Source organism: Mauremys mutica, chromosome 8 (genome assembly GCF_020497125.1).
Source record: "Mauremys mutica isolate MM-2020 ecotype Southern chromosome 8, ASM2049712v1, whole genome shotgun sequence".
NCBI classification, from domain to species: domain Eukaryota; kingdom Metazoa; phylum Chordata; order Testudines; family Geoemydidae; genus Mauremys; species Mauremys mutica.
The window spans coordinates 47,256,355-47,275,097 of NC_059079.1; the positions used below are offsets into that span (position 1 = coordinate 47,256,355).

The 18,743-nt window shown below is 45.4% G+C and overlaps 1 long non-coding RNA gene across 1 annotated transcript in view; it reads right to left on the minus strand.

Annotated features, from left to right (window-relative positions):
* LOC123376637 overlaps positions 1-18,243 on the minus strand; it is a 36,543-nt gene extending 18,300 nt beyond the window's left edge. Inside the window, exons 1-2 of the long non-coding RNA XR_006581863.1 lie at positions 18,223-18,243; positions 17,731-17,878 (exon numbers count right to left, since the gene is read on the minus strand). This is a non-coding gene — a long non-coding RNA (uncharacterized LOC123376637). The remainder of the gene's footprint in view (positions 1-17,730; positions 17,879-18,222) is intronic.
* Between the last annotated feature and the right edge of the window lie 500 nt (positions 18,244-18,743).

The window sequence follows — 18,743 nt, forward strand, 5'->3', positions numbered from 1 at the left end:
TACAGCGCTGGTCATGCAGCTGTGTAGGGCCAGCGCTGGAGTGTGGCCACACTTGCAGCACTTTTCAGCGCTGTATTGAGAGGTGCATTGTGGACAGCTATCCCACAGAGCACCTCGTCCTGTTTTGGCGCCGTTTTGGCGCTAAGTATTGTGGGAAGGGGAAGGAAGTGTGTGGGTCATTCCGCTTCCTGTTCCAACGCCCCGTGGTGCATCGCTTCACATCCCAGCATTCTGTCTTTCTGGCAACGTTTGGCGCCATTGTGAGTCTCTTTCTGCTCTGTGTGTGAATCGCGATTTCTGTGGGAAATGGAGCCCGAGCTGCTGAGGACTGTGCTGATGAGTGTTGCCAGTACAACACGTTTGGCAGTCGAGCTATTCCTTCAGCTCCAAAGTGACAGTGAGGAGTCTGACGATGATATCGATATGGATTTGCCTGCCGCGTGTGACACTACAGTGCTTGTGGCATTCACGGAAATGCTCAGCACCATTGAACGCCGCTTTTGGGCTCGGGAAACAAGCACTGACTGGTGGGATCACATCGTCATGGAAGTCTGGGATGATGAGCAGTGGCTGCAGAACTTTCGTATGAGAAAAGCCACTTTCATGGGACTGTGTGCTGAGCTCGCCCCCACCCTGCGGTGCAAGGACACAAGATTGAGAGCTGCCCTGACAGTGGAAAAGCGGGTGGCTATTGCAATCTGGAAGCTGGCAACTCCAGACAGCTACCGGTCGGTCGGGAACCAGTTTGGAGTGGGAAAGTCGACCGTTGGAATCGTTTTGATGCAAGTTTGCAAGGCAATTAATCGCATCCTGCTAAGAAAGACCGTGACTCTGAGGAGCGTGCAGGACATTGTGGATGGCTTTGCACAAATGGGTTTCCCTAACTGTGGAGGGGCGATAGATGGGACGCATATTCCTATTCTGCCCCCCCCCCACCTGGCATCAGAGTACGTTAATCGTAAGGGGTATTTCTCTATGGTTCTCCAGGCGCTTGTGGATCACCGTGGGCGTTTCATTGACATTTACACAGGCTGGCCTGGAAAGGTGCATGATGCACGCATCTTTCGGAACAGTGGCCTGTTCAGGAAGATGCAGGCAGGGACTTTTTTCCCCAGACAGGAAGATCACAGTAGGGGATGTCGAAATGCCCATTGTGATACTTGGAGACCCTGCTTACCCGTTACTGCCTTGGCTCATGAAACCCTATACAGGGAAGCTTGACAGGAGCAAGGACCGGTTCAACTACAGGCTGAGCCGGTGCCGAATGACTGTGGAATGTGCTTTTGGGTGTTTAAAAGCCTGCTGGCGTTCCTTGTATGGGAAGCTAGACTTGGGGGAAAGCAGCATCCCCGCGGTTATATCCGCTTGCTGTACCCTCCATAATATTTGTGAAGGGAAGGGTGAAACATTCAGTCAGGCATGGACCACTGAGGTTCAAGTCCTGGAGGCTGAATATGCACAGCTAGAGAGCAGGGCTAATAGAGAGGCCCAGCACAGGGCTACAAGGATTAGGGATGCCTTGAGGGAAGAATTTGAGGCTGAAAGCCAACAGTAATGTTTGCTGCCTTGCATGGGAGTGAATTGCACTGTTTACACTTGTCATGAATAGTTAGTAAAGGGTTAAAGCATAGTACTGGTGGGCACCTGACCGGAGGACCAATCAGGGAAGAGATTTTGAAACTCCTAGGAGGGAACTTTTTCTCTCTGTTTGGGGGGGTCTTTGTCTTTGGCCGTTTGGAGTTCAAGAGACCAGACGAGTTAATCAAGTCCCTACAAGTTCCACCTTTCTGAACTAATTTCTTCTAGTCAAGATAGTGAGTATTAGAAAGATACTTTGTGTCCTTATCTAATAATCCTATGTTTGCAATTCTGTGTGTTTGTTATTGATTATTCTTAATTCTGCTTGTACTGGTTGTACTGAGAAAGAGAGAGGATTCTCTCCAGAACTTAGCAAGGGTATACCCTATGAGTGCCCAGCTTGGATTCATAGAGATTCTGTATTTTCTTTTGTTCTCTTAATAAATTCTTTTCTTTTCTTTGGACTTGGTTAATTCCTTCCCTTGGGGAAATTCAGGGGAAGGGGAGGGGGAAGTGGGCTGCTTCCCTGTGTGTAGAGATTCAAGGCGTTTGAATCCAGGCATCTCTGTCTCCGGAGCAGGCTGGAGAGAGGGAAGAGGGGGGAGGTTCCTCCTCTGTGAATTGATCTGTGTTCCCAAGGGGGGAAACAGGGGTGTCCCGGCCCACGGAATTGACCGGGTGGTGGCAGCCGAAGGGGAGACCTACCCTAGGATTTTGGGGTGGGGGGAAGACATGCGGGTCCTCACTTTGAAACCGCCCAGTTTCAAGTGAGGGTAGACTCTGACATGGTGGCAGTGGTGTTTCGGACCCAGAGAGAGAGGCAAGGCTTTTCTACCAGAGGCACTCTGAGGCAGTTTCAGGGTTAGAAGTATTTTCAGTTTTTTGCAGGGCTTTCTGTTACAAAGCCCTCCTGTGGAGCGGTACTTGCGTCCATTGTGATACGAGGTACCACTCAGGATTCCTGAGGTGGGGGGAAGGGCTCGCCAAAGTTCATTCCCATCCAACAGGAAAAACAGGTTTGGGGGGGGGAGAGAGAAACCCTCCAGCCAGGTTTTTTTTTCTCCCTGTGTCTTTTGAAAGGATCAGGAGACAGGAGAACACAGATCCCTGAGGAAATAGATCAGATTTTTCTCAGGGGTATTGTTAGCAGCAGCCTTTCAGCTGGGCTGCTGAGTACAGCAACTCAGAGCAGAGGGAGACAGGAATTTTTTTTTACTCTTTCCCTCTTTCTCAGTACAAAGCAGTAACATTACACAAACCACAGTTTGCTATACAGAGGATTGCTTTATCTTTCTGTACTCAAGTTATCATAGCCAGGGTTAGGGACTGTCAAACACCACAAACAGTTCACGGACTGCAGAGGGGTGTGGCCAGCGCCAGGACACAGACACAATGAGTGCCAAGGCCGCATCTAAACTGGAAACAAGACACAAAGAACTGCAATTACAAGACATGGAATTACAATTAAAACTCAAGGAGATTGAAATGAAAGAAAAAGCCAAAGAGGCTGATCACAAGAGAGAAATGGAGATAATACAAGCCAAAGAGGCTGAGCACAAAAGACAACTGGAGTTGAAAGACAAAGAACTGGAATTAGAAAGGCTTAAGCAGAATCACCCAACCAATCCACTCCCTCTTCAACCTACTGATCAACCTTCTCGGAGAAAATTTCCCGCCTACAGGGCAGGTGAAGATGTTGAGGCCTTCTTAGAAAACTTTGAAAGGGTCTGCCTTGGGTACAAGATCCCTGAAGACCAATACATGGTAGAGCTGAGGTCACAGCTCTGCGGAGACTTGTTACAGGTGGCAACTGAAATGCCTAGGGACAACATGAACGACTATAAACTGTTTTTAACCAAAGCCAAATACAGGATGGGCATAACCCCTGATCACGCCCGTCAGCGTTTCAGAGACCAGAAATGGACACCAGAGGAGTCATTTCCAAAACACGCCTCCTACATTGACAAGCATTATTCTTCCTGGTTATCAGGAGCCAATGTTACAACCATGGACGAGCTAAGCCTCCTGATAATGATGGAGCAGTTCTTGGATGGTGTTCCTGAGGACATTACACGCTACATACGAGATGGAAAACCAAAAAATATCACTGAGGCAGGGGAGATTGGAGCCCAATGGATGGCAGTTACACTGAACAAGAAAACTGCTGCCAAGGGGAGCGAATCCCACAAGGTACACACCGACACTAAACCTTACCGTTGAGGACCAATCAAACCCACACCTACAACCCAAGGACAGTCACACTCTACCTCACCAGTCTCCAGTAGACCAACACAAACCGGTGACCCATCAAGTGGGCGATGTTTTCAATGCAATGAATTGGGGCATATCAGAGCCAAATGCCCAAAGAACCTGAACCGGGTCCAACTCCTTGCACCTGCACACCAAGGAAACCCGGAAGTAGATATCTCTCAAATACCTGTATGCTTTAGGGAAACTTTGAGAGTGGACGGAAAGGAAGTTATCGCATGGAGAGACACTGCAGCACATGTGTCAGCTATCCACCGAACCTTTGTGGACCCCAAATTCATCAACCCGAAAACCAAAGTGACAGTTCGCCCCTTCATGTCAAAACCTGTAACATTACCTACAGTGCGTTTACCTGTCCAGTACAAGGGCTGGTCAGGGACGTGGACTTTTGCTGTCTATGACAATTATTCTGTCCCCATGATTCTGGGCAACCACTTGGCCCATCACGTTGAGCCGCCAGAAACAGAGGGAGTGGTTACACGAAGCCAAGCCAGACGAGCTGCTGCACCCATCCCTGTTCCTGAGCCATCCACCAAGACCCCGTCTGTGTTACCAGAGACCCAGACAGAGGTGGTGGAACCGGATCCCAGGCCAACACCGACAGCAGCCATAGTTCATCCAGTCCCAGAACCGGAACTGGAAGGGCACCCAGCGCCAGCACCGGCGCCAGCTATTACAACTCCACCGCCAGAGGGCGACAACGGGCCTGAACTGGAAAAACCAGCAGACAACCCTACCCAAGAGGCTCAGCCGGAGCCTGAAATGACGCCTTGTGTACCAGCGGAGAGCGGTTCACAGTCAACGGAAACAACCACATCGCTCCCAGAGGAACTGGTGTCTCCCGCCTCAAGGGAACAGTTCCAAGCAGAGCAGGAAGCCGATGACAGCCTCAAGAAAGCATGGGCGGCGGCACGCAGCAACCCACCGCCTCTCAGCTCTACTACCCGATCCCGGTTCGTTGTGGAGAAAGGACTTTTATACAAGGAATGTCTTTCTGGTGGACACCAGGAGGGCTGGCATCCTCAAAAACGGTTGCTAGTTCCGACGAAGTACCGGGAAAAGCTCTTAAGCTTAGCCCATGATCATCCCAGTGGCCATGCTGGGGTGAACCGAAGCAAAGACAGGTTGGGAAGGTCCTTCGAGTGGGAGGGGATGGGCAAGGACGTTGCCAAGTATGTGCGGTCTTGTGAGGTATGCCAAAAGGTAGGAAAACCTCAAGACCAGGTCAAGGCCCCTCTCCAGCCACTTCCCATAATTGAGGTCCCATTTCAGCGAGTAGCTGTGGATATTATGGGTCCTTTCCCAAAAAAGACCCCCAGAGGAAAACAGTACATACTGACTTTTGTGGACTTTGCTACCAGATGGCCGGAAGCAGTAGCTCTAGGCAACACCAGGGCTAACACTGTGTGCCAGGCCTTAACTGACATTTTTACCAGGGTGGGTTGGCCCTCTGAAATTCTTACAGATTCGGGAACAAATTTCCTATCAGGGACCATGAAAGACCTGTGGGAAACTCATGGGGTGCATCACTTGGTTGCCACCCCATACCATCACCAAACTAATGGCCTAGTGGAAAGGTTCAATGGAACTTTGGGGGCCATGATCCGCAAATTCGTCAATGAACACTCCAATAATTGGGATCTAGTGTTACAGCAGTTGCTGTTTGCCTACAGGGCTGTTCCACATCCCAGTTTAGGATTCTCACCATTCGAGCTGGTGTATGGCCATGAGGTTAAGGGGCCATTACAGCTGGTAAAGCAGCAATGGGAGGGGTTTACACCTCCTCCAGGGACTAACATTCTGGACTTTGTAAGCAACCTTCAAAACACCCTCCGAGACTCTTGGGCCCTTGCTCGAGAGAACTTAAGAGATGCTCAAGCGGAGCAAAAGGTCTGGTATGATTGACATGCCAAGGAGCGGTCCTTCAAGGTAGGAGACCAGGTCATGGTCTTGAAGGCGCAACAGGCCCATAAGATGGAAGCGTCCTGGGAAGGACCATACATGGTCCAGGAGCGCCTGGGAGCTGTTAACTACCTCATAACATTCCCTGATTCCTCTTTAAAGCCTAAAGTGTTTCATGTTAACTCTCTAAAGCCCTTTTATCCCAGAGAATTACAGGTCTGTCACTTTACAGTTCAGGAAGGAGATGACACCGAGTGGCCTGAAGGTGTCTACTACGAAGGTAAAAGAAATGGTGGTGTGGAAGAGGTGACCCTCTCCACAACCCTGCAACGTCTGCAGCGGCAACAGCTCAAGGAGCTGTGCACTCACTTCACGCCCTTGTTCTCAGCCATCCCAGGACGGACTGAGCAAACCTACCACTCCATTGACACAGGTAATGCTCACCCGATTAGAACACCACCCTACCGGGTGTCACCTCATGCCAAAGTTGCTATTAAACAGGAGATTGACAACATGTTGGAGATGGGTATCATCCGCCCTTCTACCAGTGCATGGGCATCTCCAGTGGTTCTGGTTCCCAAACCAGATGGGAAAATACGATTTTGTGTGGACTACCGTAAGCTAAATGCTGTAACTCGTCCAGACAACTATCCAATGCCACGCACTGATGAGCTATTGGAAAAGTTGGGACGTGCCCAGTTCATCTCTACCATTGATTTAACCAAGGGATACTGGCAGGTACCACTAGATGAACCCACCAGGGAAAAATCTGCCTTCATCACCCATGCAGGGGTGTATGAGTTTACTGTGCTTCCGTTCGGACTGCGGAATGCACCTGCCACCTTCCAAAGGCTGGTGGATGGTCTACTAGCAGGATTGGAAGACTGTGCAGTTGCATACCTCGATGATGTGGCCATTTTTTCTGATTCATGGCCCGAACACCTAGAACATTTGAAAATGGTTTTGGAGCGCATCAGGCAGGCAGGACTAACTGTTAAGGCCAAAAAGTGTCAAATAGGCCAAAACAGAGTGACTTACCTAGGACACCAGGTGGGTCAAGGAACCATCAACCCCCTACAGGCCAAGGTGGAGGCTATCCAACAGTGGCCTGTCCCAAGGTCAAAGAAACAGGTCCAATCCTTCTTAGGTTTGGCCGGATATTACAGGCGATTTGTACCACACTACAGCCAAATCGCTGCCCCACTAACTGATCTGACCAGGAAAACCCAGCCAAATGCAGTTAAGTGGACTGATGAGTGTCAGAAAGCCTTTACCCAGCTTAAGGCGATGCTCATGTCGGACCCTGTATTAAGGGCCCCAGACTTTGACAAACCCTTCCTAGTTACCACCGAGGCATCTGAACGTGGGGTAGGAGCGGTACTAATGCAGGAAGGACCGGATCACAACTTCCATCCTGTCGTGTTTCTCAGCAAGAAACTGTCTGAGAGGGAAAGCCACTGGTCCATCAGTGAAAAAGAATGTTACGCCATTGTGTATGCCTTGGAAAAGCTACGCCCATACGTTTGGGGCCGGCAGTTCCAGCTACAAACTGACCATGCTGCGCTAAAGTGGCTTCACACCAACAAGGGAAACAACAAGAAACTTCTCCGCTGGAGCTTAGCTCTCCAAGACTTTGACTTTGACATTCAACACATTTCAGGAGCTTCCAACAAAGTTGCTGATGCACTCTCTCGTGAAAGTTTCCCAGAATCAAGTGGCTAAAAACTGTTCTTAATATGTTTTCATGCTTAGTAGTCGATGTAATAGTGCATGTGTTTTATTACTCTGGTTGTTTTACAGTTCTAGGAGGAAATCGCCGCCAGTGGATCCCACTGTGATGATTTGGGGGGCGTGTCATGAATAGTTAGTAAAGGGTTAAAGCATAGTACTGGTGGGCACCTGACCGGAGGACCAATCAGGGAAGAGATTTTGAAACTCCTAGGAGGGAACTTTTTCTCTCTGTTTGGGGGGGTCTTTGTCTTTGGCCGTTTGGAGTTCAAGAGACCAGACGAGTTAATCAAGTCCCTACAAGTTCCACCTTTCTGAACTAATTTCTTCTAGTCAAGATAGTATTAGAAAGATACTTTGTGTCCTTATCTAATAATCCTATGTTTGCAATTCTGTGTGTTTGTTATTGATTATTCTTAATTCTGCTTGTACTGGTTGTACTGAGAAAGAGGATTCTCTCCAGAACTTAGCAAGGGTATACCCTATGAGTGCCCAGCTTGGATTCATAGAGATTCTGTATTTTCTTTTGTTCTCTTAATAAATTCTTTTCTTTTCTTTGGACTTGGTTAATTCCTTCCCTTGGGGAAATTCAGGGGAAGGGGAGGGGGAAGTGGGCTGCTTCCCTGTGTGTAGAGATTCAAGGCGTTTGAATCCAGGCATCTCTGTCTCCGGAGCAGGCTGGAGAGAGGGAAGAGGGGGGAGGTTCCTCCTCTGTGAATTGATCTGTGTTCCCAAGGGGGGAAACAGGGGTGTCCCGGCCCACGGAATTGACCGGGTGGTGGCAGCCGAAGGGGAGACCTACCCTAGGATTTTGGGGTGGGGGGAAGACATGCGGGTCCTCACTTTGAAACCGCCCAGTTTCAAGTGAGGATAGACTCTGACAACACTGTTATTCTATTATCCCTAAAATGATTTGCAGTGCCTCTTTCTTTACTGGGCTAAGGTATCTTTCACTATCTGCTATAATAAAGACTGTTTTCAAAGCCAAGAATTGTTTTATTGAAAAGAAAAAATCTTCCTTGACAGACAGAAACACAACATTTCATGAACACAAGAGGGCAGGGGTGTGGGTTGGTGAACTGCACAGTCACAAGTTTGCATACGTCCTGTCTGGAGTGCTGTGCAATGAATCCTGCACTTCAGGGTGCATAAACTGCATGGTGATGGGGGTTGAAACTTTTGCTGAGATAACTACAGACGATTACCGCGACGTGATAGACCACATCAATGGGCTATTCCACATCTAGGCTGGCATGCATACAGCCCGAACCCCCCTTCCTCTCCAGAAACATTTCCACCCAGAAAATAAAAGCCGCTTACCGGTAACCCGCTGCTCTGCTTGTCCTTCTGCAACTGCTGGCTGCTGCGATTGGGTACTTTCCTCCTGGCTTGAGAAGAGCTCCTGGCTGCATGCCTCAAGGGACTCTGGGGTGTCACTCGCGTATTCCTCCCCCCCCCGCCTCCTGTCCCCCACCCAGCTCAGAAGTGTCCATCGTGGTCCTGGGATTGGCAGTGGGGTCACCCCCAAGTATCGCGTCCATCTCCCTGTAAAAACGGCAGGTCGTGGGGGCAGCTCCGGATCGGCGATTACCCTCACGGGCTTTGTAATAGGCACTCCGCAGCTCTTTAACTTTCACCCTGCATTGTAGTGCATCCCGATCATGGCCCCTATCCAGCATGGACCTTGATACCTGCTCAAAGATATCGTAATTCCTACAGCTGGAGCGCAGCTGGGACTGCACAGCTTCCTCCCCCCAAACACTAATGAGGTCCTGCAATTCGCCAGTGCTCCATGCTGGGGCTCGTTTGCCGTGTGGAGGCATGGTCACCTGTAAAGATTAACTGATTGCACTCCACACACACCTGGCTGCAGCAAACAGGAAGGAGATTTTTAAAATTTCTGGGGCATTTAAAGGGTGGGTCACCTGAGGCAAGAGCAGTAGAGTGCAAACTGATGAGCAGAGTGGCTGAACAGGAATTCTGGGATAACTCCTTATTCCCTGGAGGACAATTAAAGCGCTGGTGAGTGTCCACACCTGCTGAGCAGCGCTGGATCACCAGCGCTGCACTCCTTATACCCCAACCCTGACGGGTTTTCAGCCAGCGCTGCAACCAGGGAGTTGCAGCGCTGGTTGTGCCCTGCAAGTGTGGACGGGGTGTAATTGCAGCGCTGGAAAGCCTCCACCAGCGCTGCAACTTGTAAGTGTAGCCAAGCCCTAAGAGCCTTTGGTGAGGGACCTCGTCAAAGGCTTTCTGAAAATCTAAATACACTATATCCACTGGATCCCCTTGGTCCACATGCTTGTTGACCCCCTTAAAGAATTCTAGTAGGTTGGTGAGAATGATTTCCCTTTACCAAAACCCTGTTGACTCTTCCTCAACAAATTATTTTCATCTGTGTCTAATATTGTTCATTGTTATAGTTTCAACCAGTTTTCCAGGTACTGAAGTCAGGCTTACAGGCCTGTAATTGTTGGGATCACCTCTGGAGCCCTTTTTAAAAATTGGAGTCACCTTAGCTATCCTCCATGCACCTGTGCCTCCATCTGGTACAGAAGCTGATTTAAATGATAGGTTACAGACTACAGTTAGTAGTCCTGCAATTTCACATTTGAGTTCCTTCAGGACTCTTGGGTGAATCACCAGGAACAGATGGTACTTATTGCTGTTTAATTTATCAGTTTGTTTCTAATGACACCTCAATCTGGGACAGTTCCTCAGATCCGTCACCTAAAAAGAATGGCCCAGGTTTGGGAATCTCCCTCACTCACATCCTCAGCTGTGAAGACCAATGCAAATAATTCATTTAGTTTCTCCTCAATGGCCTTATCTTCCTTGAGTGCTCCTTTAGCACCTCATGGTCCAGTGGCCCCACTGGTTGTTTAGCAGACTTCCTGCTTCTGATGTAGTTAAAAAAGTTATTACTTTGAGTGTTTGGCTAACTGTTCTTCAGATTCTTTTTTGGCCTTCCTAATTGTATTTTTTACACTTCATTTGCCAGTGTTTATGCACCTTTCTATTTTCCTCACTAGGATTTAACTTCCATTTTTTAAAGGATGCCTTTTTGCCTCTCACTGCTTTTTACTTTGTTGTTTAGCCATTATGTTTTTTAATTTGGGGTATACATTTAAGTTGAGCTTCTATTATGGGGTCTTTAAAAAGTTTCCATGCAGCTTGTAGAGATTTCACATTTGGCACTGTACTCTTTAATTTGTTTAAACTAACTTCATGTTTGTGAAGTTCCCCTTTCTGAAATTAAATGCTATAGTGTTGGGCCCCTGTGGTGTTTTTCCCTGCTACAGGGTTATTAAATTTAATTATATTATTGTCACTATTACCAAGCAGTCCAGCTATATTCACCTCTTGGACTAGATCTTGTGCTCCATTTAGGACTAAATCAAGAATTACCTCTCCTCTGGTGGGTTCCAGGACCAGCTGCTCCAAGCAGCAGTCATTTAAGGTGCCAAGAAACTTTCTTTGCATCCCATCCTGAGGTGACGTACCCAGTCAATGCGGATAATTGAAATCCCCTATTATTGAATTTATTTGAATAGCCTCTAATCTCCCTGAGCATTTCACATTCTGATAAGGTGGTTAGTAATATATCCCTACTGCTACATTAGAGCATAGAATTTCTATCCATAGAGATTCTATGGTACAGTTTGATTCATTTATGATTTTTACTTCATTTGATTCTATGCTTTTCACATGCCACTCCCCTACCAGCATGACCTGTTCTGTACCCATCGATTAGCCTCATTCCACCAAATTTCTGTTATCAATATCCTCATTTAATACAAGGCACTGTAGTTCATCCATTTTATTATTTAGACTTCTAGGATTGGTATTTAAGCACTTTAAAAACTTGTCTCCTTTTAGCTGTCTGCCATTACATGATGTAATTGAATGGAACTCTTATTTGACTGTTTCCGATCAGGTCCTGCCAGTATTATCATTTTCCATCCTCACTAGGACAGAGATGCTCTATTCATAGATCCTCCCCAAGGGATGTCTGAACCATGTGCTCCTCCACACCTGTCGGCTTCCCTGCAGCCTTTAGTTTAAAGCTGTTCTACAACCTTTTTAATGTTAAGTGGCAATCTGGTTCCATTTTGGTTTAGGTGGAGCCCATCCTTCCTGTATAGGTTCCCCCTTTCCCAAAAAAGTGTCCCCAGTTCCTAATAAATCTAAACGCCTCCTCCCTACACCATTGTCTCATCCATTAATTGAGACTCTACAGTTCTGCTCATCTAACTGGCCCTGCGCATGGAACTGGGAGCATCTCAGAGAATGCTACCATGGAGGTCCTGGACTTCCATCTCTTACCTAGCAGCCTGGATTTGGCCTCCAGGACCTCTCTCCTATCTTTCCCTATATCATTGGTACCTACATGTACCATAACCACCAGCTACTCCCCAGCACTACACAAATCTAGATGTCTCAAGAGACCTGTAACCTTTACACCAGGCAGGCAAGTCACCCCCCGGTTCTCCCGGTCATCGCAAACCCAGTTATGTTTCATAATGATTGAATCTCCCATTATTAATACCTGTCTAATAGCTAGAGTTCCCTCCCCTGGAGAAGTATCCTTAGGGGGAGAGGGTACCACAATATCTGGAAATAAGGTCCCAAATATGGGATTGTTTCCCCTCTACTCCAGTTACATGCTCTCCTTCCCTGGGACTTTCATCCTCCTCAACAGCACAGAGGCTATCAGACCAGAGGCAGGACTGTTCTACTGTGTCCCAGAAAGTCTCATCTACGTACCCCTGTCTCCCTCAACTCCCAGTTCAGCCACTATGGTCTTCAAAGCCCACACATGGTCCGAGGGCCGGAAGCTCCTTGCATCAAATGCACACATACACCACCTGCCTGTAGGGCAAGTAATCATACATGTTGCCTTGGGTGCAATAAACTGGGTAGTCCCCACTTTGTTGCTGGAGTTCTGCCTGCATTCTCTTTTTACTCCTGCAACTGGTTCCTTTGTTTATATTAAGGGGGTGTTTTGGGTTTAAGTTTAAAGAATGTTGAGTTCTAGCCCCTGCTCACCCCCCCCACCCCATAAACTCCCTCTCAAAACTCCCCTGTTTGCTAGCTTCTCTGGTTGCTTAGGAGTGGGCTTTTTAAAGCCATCTCTCTGAGAAGCCCCACCCCCTAGTTAAGGGTTGATGGGTGCTAAAAGACTTAGGGATCACAGCCTCATTAAGAAGCTGTCGTGCTTAGGAGGCTGCTAGGCTCAGCACACACAGGGTCCCCCAAACAGATTGAAAGATAGTGTGCTGTCAAGCAGCAAGTATACCACAAACAGATATACACTTAACCACTCCTGTTTGCTAGACCCACGTCAGTGGCCTCAGTTTTCAGGTACCCAAGTTTGGAGGCTTATTTTCAGAGGTAGCTTTGATGACCAGGTCACTTATTGATGTGCCTGACTGCAGGAAACCACATTTGCAGATTTTAGCATAAGTAAATGCTGTGTTTAGATACTCAAGTCTTTTTGAAAGCACAGACCTGAAGATGGGAGCTCAACATTACTGGGCAGATTCTGCCATCTTTAACTCACTTTAAGTGGCATAAATGGTCTGTATGAAGTCCCATTGATTTCAAGTGATATATTTGTATAGTAATATGCTATTAAGATGACTGAATGTAGAAGATTGAGTTCTATAGTCTAGTAAGATAAATACCAGACAGAAAAAAGTTTACAATAAGTTTGTTCTATTATAAAACCTCATCTGTATAATATTGTACTACAGTAACATTAAGTTAATTTGTCAGGCAACTGTTACTCCTACAAAGCAGTTAAATATTTTCAACAAAAATTCACATTTAATTCCTTCAACTTGTGGTGCTTAGAAAGATGATTCATGTCAAAAGGGCACCCACTGCAACATCTGAAGTTAAAAAACAGAAGTCAGATGCAAAGGCAGATGTGACCTTAAGAACCATAAATGTGTCTGCTTTCTTTGATCTTCTGGTGAAGCTATAAGCCAAATCTCAGTAAAAGAAAATTTTCATTTGGTCCTTCCCTTCTAGCTGGTGACAGTTTTAATCCTGTCTAATTATGGGATACTTCCTTAACTTCAATGAATGGTATTAAATTGAATTAAAATAGAATCATAAGTATGCCAGGGGAATAGAAGTCTTCCCTACCAATATATACCCATTTAAATTAAAAGATTGTATAAATGAAATTAGGATGCAAAATGTATTTTACTTGTAATCAAAATATGCTTTTCCCCTACACCAGGGAAATAATTAAAGTCCAACAATACTAAAATGGCAAAGAGTGCCTTTATATAAAGCCCAGTTAAGCCCAGCATGGGAGATCTTTTGTGATGCTTGGGCTCAATGATACAACATTATTGCAAGGTATCATTTTACGATCCATCAGATTTTAGAACTACAGTGGGATTAATGCTACTAAAAGACAAGAGTAGCAGCATAGGAAGCCAAATGTTAGCATGGCAGCTCTGCCACAGACTCATGGTGACATGTTTTGTCCAGAAGTTACTGAACCTTCAGTGTTTTATTTTGTCCACACAGAGCATTTCACAAAGATCATTTTAGGAGAACCCCAGATGAAAGGTGTTCTACAGATGTCAGATATTTTTCTAAGGCCAAGTTAACATAAGAGCATCCATATTGGGCCAGACCAAAGGTCCATCCAGCCAAGTGTCCCAGAGGGAATAACTAAAATAGGCAATCAAGTGATCCATTCCATCACCCATTTCCATCTTCTGGCAAACAGAGGCTAAGGACACCATCTCTGCTCCTCCTGGCTAATCATTGAGGGACCTATCCTCCATGAATTTATCTAGTTCTTTTTTGAACGCTGTTATAGTCTTGGCCTTCACAACATCCTTTGGCAAAGAGTTCCACAGTTTGGCTGTGTGGAGAAATACTTGTTTACACTTGACTTCATGTGGATGGGCAAAAAAATTAAACATCTCCTCTCCCCACTTCCTTCCCCAGACCTGTTGGTAGCATAGGAGGGGCAGAGTTTGCCTCCTCATGAATAAGTTGACATCTGTACTGCCACATTGTGTTCTGGACCCTAATAGGCTTTTCAGGCACCATGCTGCAGCTGCTCAGGTATCCTGGGGGAGGGAGAGGATTGGAGAAAGAGTAGCGCAGCCTGGTGCTCATCCAATAGGAATGGATTCATAGTTTGCCAAGAGATGCACCATTCTTCTTAACTATGAAGATGCTGCACTCACCCTTCAGCACCCTACCAGAGAGACAGTACCTGCTTATCCTAGACCATAATGTACAATGGAAGGTACAAGACAGGATACTCATGGCACAGGACTACTTACAAATACAATGCTCTGGGCTGGTCTCTGGAACAGGAATAGCCTGTTGAAATAGGTATTAACAGGCTATAGTTGACTTGGAAGAACACAGGAGGGTTCCCCCCCAGCTTCAAATAAAGACCCTCACACTTCAGTGGATGGATTCCAGATCTACACAGGCCTAGTGAACGGAGTGTAGAACACATTTGCTATTTTTAGGAATGCTGGGCCAAACTCATGTGGTGGAGCTCTGCTAAAAACCAATGAGTTGCACCAGAAATAAACTGAAAGCAGGCTTTTACCAAGTTACAATGGCATAAATCCAGAATTACTATCAGAGCCTTGTACTTAATATCCTGGTACCAATGTACTCTGAGCAATTAGTACTATAGAAATGTCTCAAGACTAAGTGTTCCTCCCTCCCCCCACACACATTCCCTCAATGTTTTTTTGTTACGCACAACTGGCATCAAAACGTTCCTGTACACCTCAGCATAAAATCACATTGCAGACATACAGCTTTTTGCTTTCTTACTTTAACATTACACAGTACTGCAAGCAGTTTCATGCTGCTGTACCATGAGCATTAAATATACAAGATCTAAGATGCTTAAAATTTTAGTCTTTTAGTAAAATAAATTGAAAGTAATTCCAAAGATTTTTTGTAGTACCATTTTCTTTTTGAACCCAAGAACTTCTTAGCATTTTCATTGTGCTTCCTAACTATAAACACACACACACACGAGTTCTCTGAATGATGTCTTCAAAGACATGAAAAGTCATTCCATTTTTAAACAGAACAGTCTTCATTAGCTCTGAACAATTGGAAATATCTTGCTTGTATGATTCAGTGGTTCATACAAAAAGAGGGTGTATGGACTATACACAGCATAACATTTCTCAAGGATAGTGTTTTAGGCAGAAACACTACCATGAACAGAAGAGAGTCATGTGTTTTCTTTTTTAACTATAGCACATAATAGAAAATATAGGCTTTTATCTGTAAAAAATATCTATAGGATAGGGGGCCTACTTTTAATATTTTACATTATAATGTGGATTAAATAGAATTTATTGTATGAAATTGGAATATGACTTTTGAATGACAATTTCAAAAGCTTCTTCCCCATTTTACTGTTAACAGTTAGCATGTTTTCTGAAGACAACTATGCCTATTAAAGACTATTCAGCTCAATTATTCCTTATCGATTCCTACTTAATATATTTTCACTTATGGATTAATAAAATCAGGCTCAAGTTTCAGAGGGTGACAAAGCACAAATCAGTTAGGATGATTTATATATTTCAGTGAAGAACCCTACATGCCATTAGATAAATAAGCCAACCAAATGTGAAGTTGGCTCCTAACAATGAAAGGGAATACAGGTGACAACAACTTTTCAAGCCAGAGCTGCTGACACTTAAGAGTTAAAAATAACAGCAAGACATGAATAAGAGGACAAATAGAGAGGGTTTATAGTCTATTGAATGCAAATTAGACTAAACAGAGAAAGGAAAACAAGGAATGTGTTTTGAGCCTGCATTCTCAAGTTTATGGGACCATCCATCAGGATTAATGCTTTTAATATTTATACTCTGAGAGCATAGAAGTCATTTATAAATGAACAAACACTTGTTTCTCTGAATGGTCTTAGACTGAAATAGGTCCTATAAAACGTTAATGCCTTCAGACAATTTTCCTCTGAAAATAAACTTGCAGTCAATATCTAAGATTCTGAGCAAAATGACTGTCAACTTCACAGTCTCAAGGTAACTGAACCTGTAATCCCCCATCTGTGGTCCACCCAGGGCTCCAACTTTAGGAGTGACTCCCAGCTGGCACATCTCTTGGGCAGAGACCTACATCTCACTTCCTCCTGACTAAGGATTTTAAAGCTGCACCGCTCTGTGCCTTATACCATAGTATCCCCAGCAAATGAGATTGTCTAAAAGGCCAGCACCTGTGCTTTGCTAGCTCTCCAAGGTCTGTGACCAATGTATTGCCCACAGTTAGAAGTTACAACACAACTCCTTCAAAGGATGTACATCTATTCTAAAAGGTAAAAAAGCATTACGTGGGGGGAAGAGGAGAGAAGAGAAGGAAAAGGAAAAACAAAAAATAATAAGAACCTACATGCATGCTTAAAAGCTTACCAGACATCAACCCCCAACTCCAACCTAGGGCTCTGGTAGGTTTTAGTCCTTCAAAAGCCACAACTGGGTTTCCCCCATGGTCACAAGTTCATCAGTCTTAGATCCAGAGCCACAAATGCTGGGCAGGTCAGACATTTCTTTACATAGCTCAGATTTTTTACCTTCACCTTCTCTAACAGATAGTAAACAAACAATGACCCTCTCTCCTCTGGGGATCTTGTCACAAGGGTTTTTTGGGGGGGGGCCCTAAATGGAGCTGGAGAGTTTGCATTAACCTCCTACTCTAGGGGTTCCACAGAGATAGTAAACTGCATACAGGCAACTGTCTTTTTGCAAAAACCTCAGGTAAGACATCATTGCCCTTTGCCAATAAACAGCTTCCTTGTGCCTCTGTCTTTCTAGGATCTCTCACCAATTTACAGCTCTTAGCAGTCCTCTCCCTGTCCCAGTGCCTGAGGTTTACACCTGGGAAGGTCCTCTCACTCACAGCATCTCCTCTGGAACCACACAGTCTTCCAAAGCAAGCCTGATCAGCAGCCCTCCGAGTATAACTGCTTTTCTATACAAAGGAACCTCAGGGCACCAGAGAAAGTGTTTTCTTAATGACAATCTGGAAAAAAGTTACATCAGACCCCTAGTTGACAAGCAATTAACACCTTGCACCATAAGGTTATAAAGAGCTTCACAATGTTTCAGCAGCTCTAACTCACATGAACAGTAAGGGGATATTTTTGGATATTACACTGGTGGAGGTTAAATACATAGGACATCACTGAACAACACTGACGTAAGCAGTTCCACTTACTATGGTAGTACCCCCAACATACAAGCATGGCATCACAGGAAGCTTCATCCAGGACACCCTCTGTTGAGCTCTTCTGAGCCCAAGACAGTCTGCCTCTAGCTATGCCTTCCACAGCCCAGCCTTCTGGCCAAGTCACATCTCCCCATTCCTGAGAAAACAAAAATTCATGTAAGGAATCCATACCAACTGCCAAACAAAAAAGATTTATACCCATGTCAAGCAAATGAGACATTATCTGCTCCAACCCCACTCTCAGAGTCCTTTACTTGCTCTTTTGACTAAGCACTGCCTTTCCAGTTTTGTTTCTGGAGAAGCTTCTTTATAACAAGTTTCTCCACTACTTCACCTCACTATGAACTTTAACAGCTTCTCCTAGAGAAGCACCTTACTTATTACAGGCCATATTCCAGGGCCTGCTACAGAAAACTGACCTGCTCCCTATGACTCTTTCCTACCCACCTTCACCAGACTTTTCCCACATAAACAGAATACCTCTTATTCTTCTCTTCTGAGTCTCTCCCCTAATTGAGGTCTCCTCTCCCATTTATGTAACCCACTCTGACCCTTTCACAGCTGGCATCGCTAACTGTAATTGAGACACCAGATCTTGATCAGCTAGGAGATAATTACTAACTCATAGGCAAGGCTGAGGCCAGTTCTCCTTAAATGGTCAGCTGGCCTGTGACAATATAGTGCCCTGAAATGTACACAAATTGAATTAAATCCATAATACTAATTTAATGTTCTGAGACATTAAACAATGTATATGAACAACCCATGTAGTTTCATGCTTTATTTTGATGTCACTAGGAAATGTTAGTGGAATTGCAACTTTATTACATACAGCTGGCCTTGGCTCCTTACTTTACCAGAGTTTTTTATTTTCATCCCTCAAATACATATGACTATTGAAGCAGTTTCTGCCCATGGAAAGAAAAAGGTATTTTTAAGAAAGGTGATTTACATGTAGCTTCTCCTATTACTACACTGTGAAGTGGGATGCAAGATTGGTT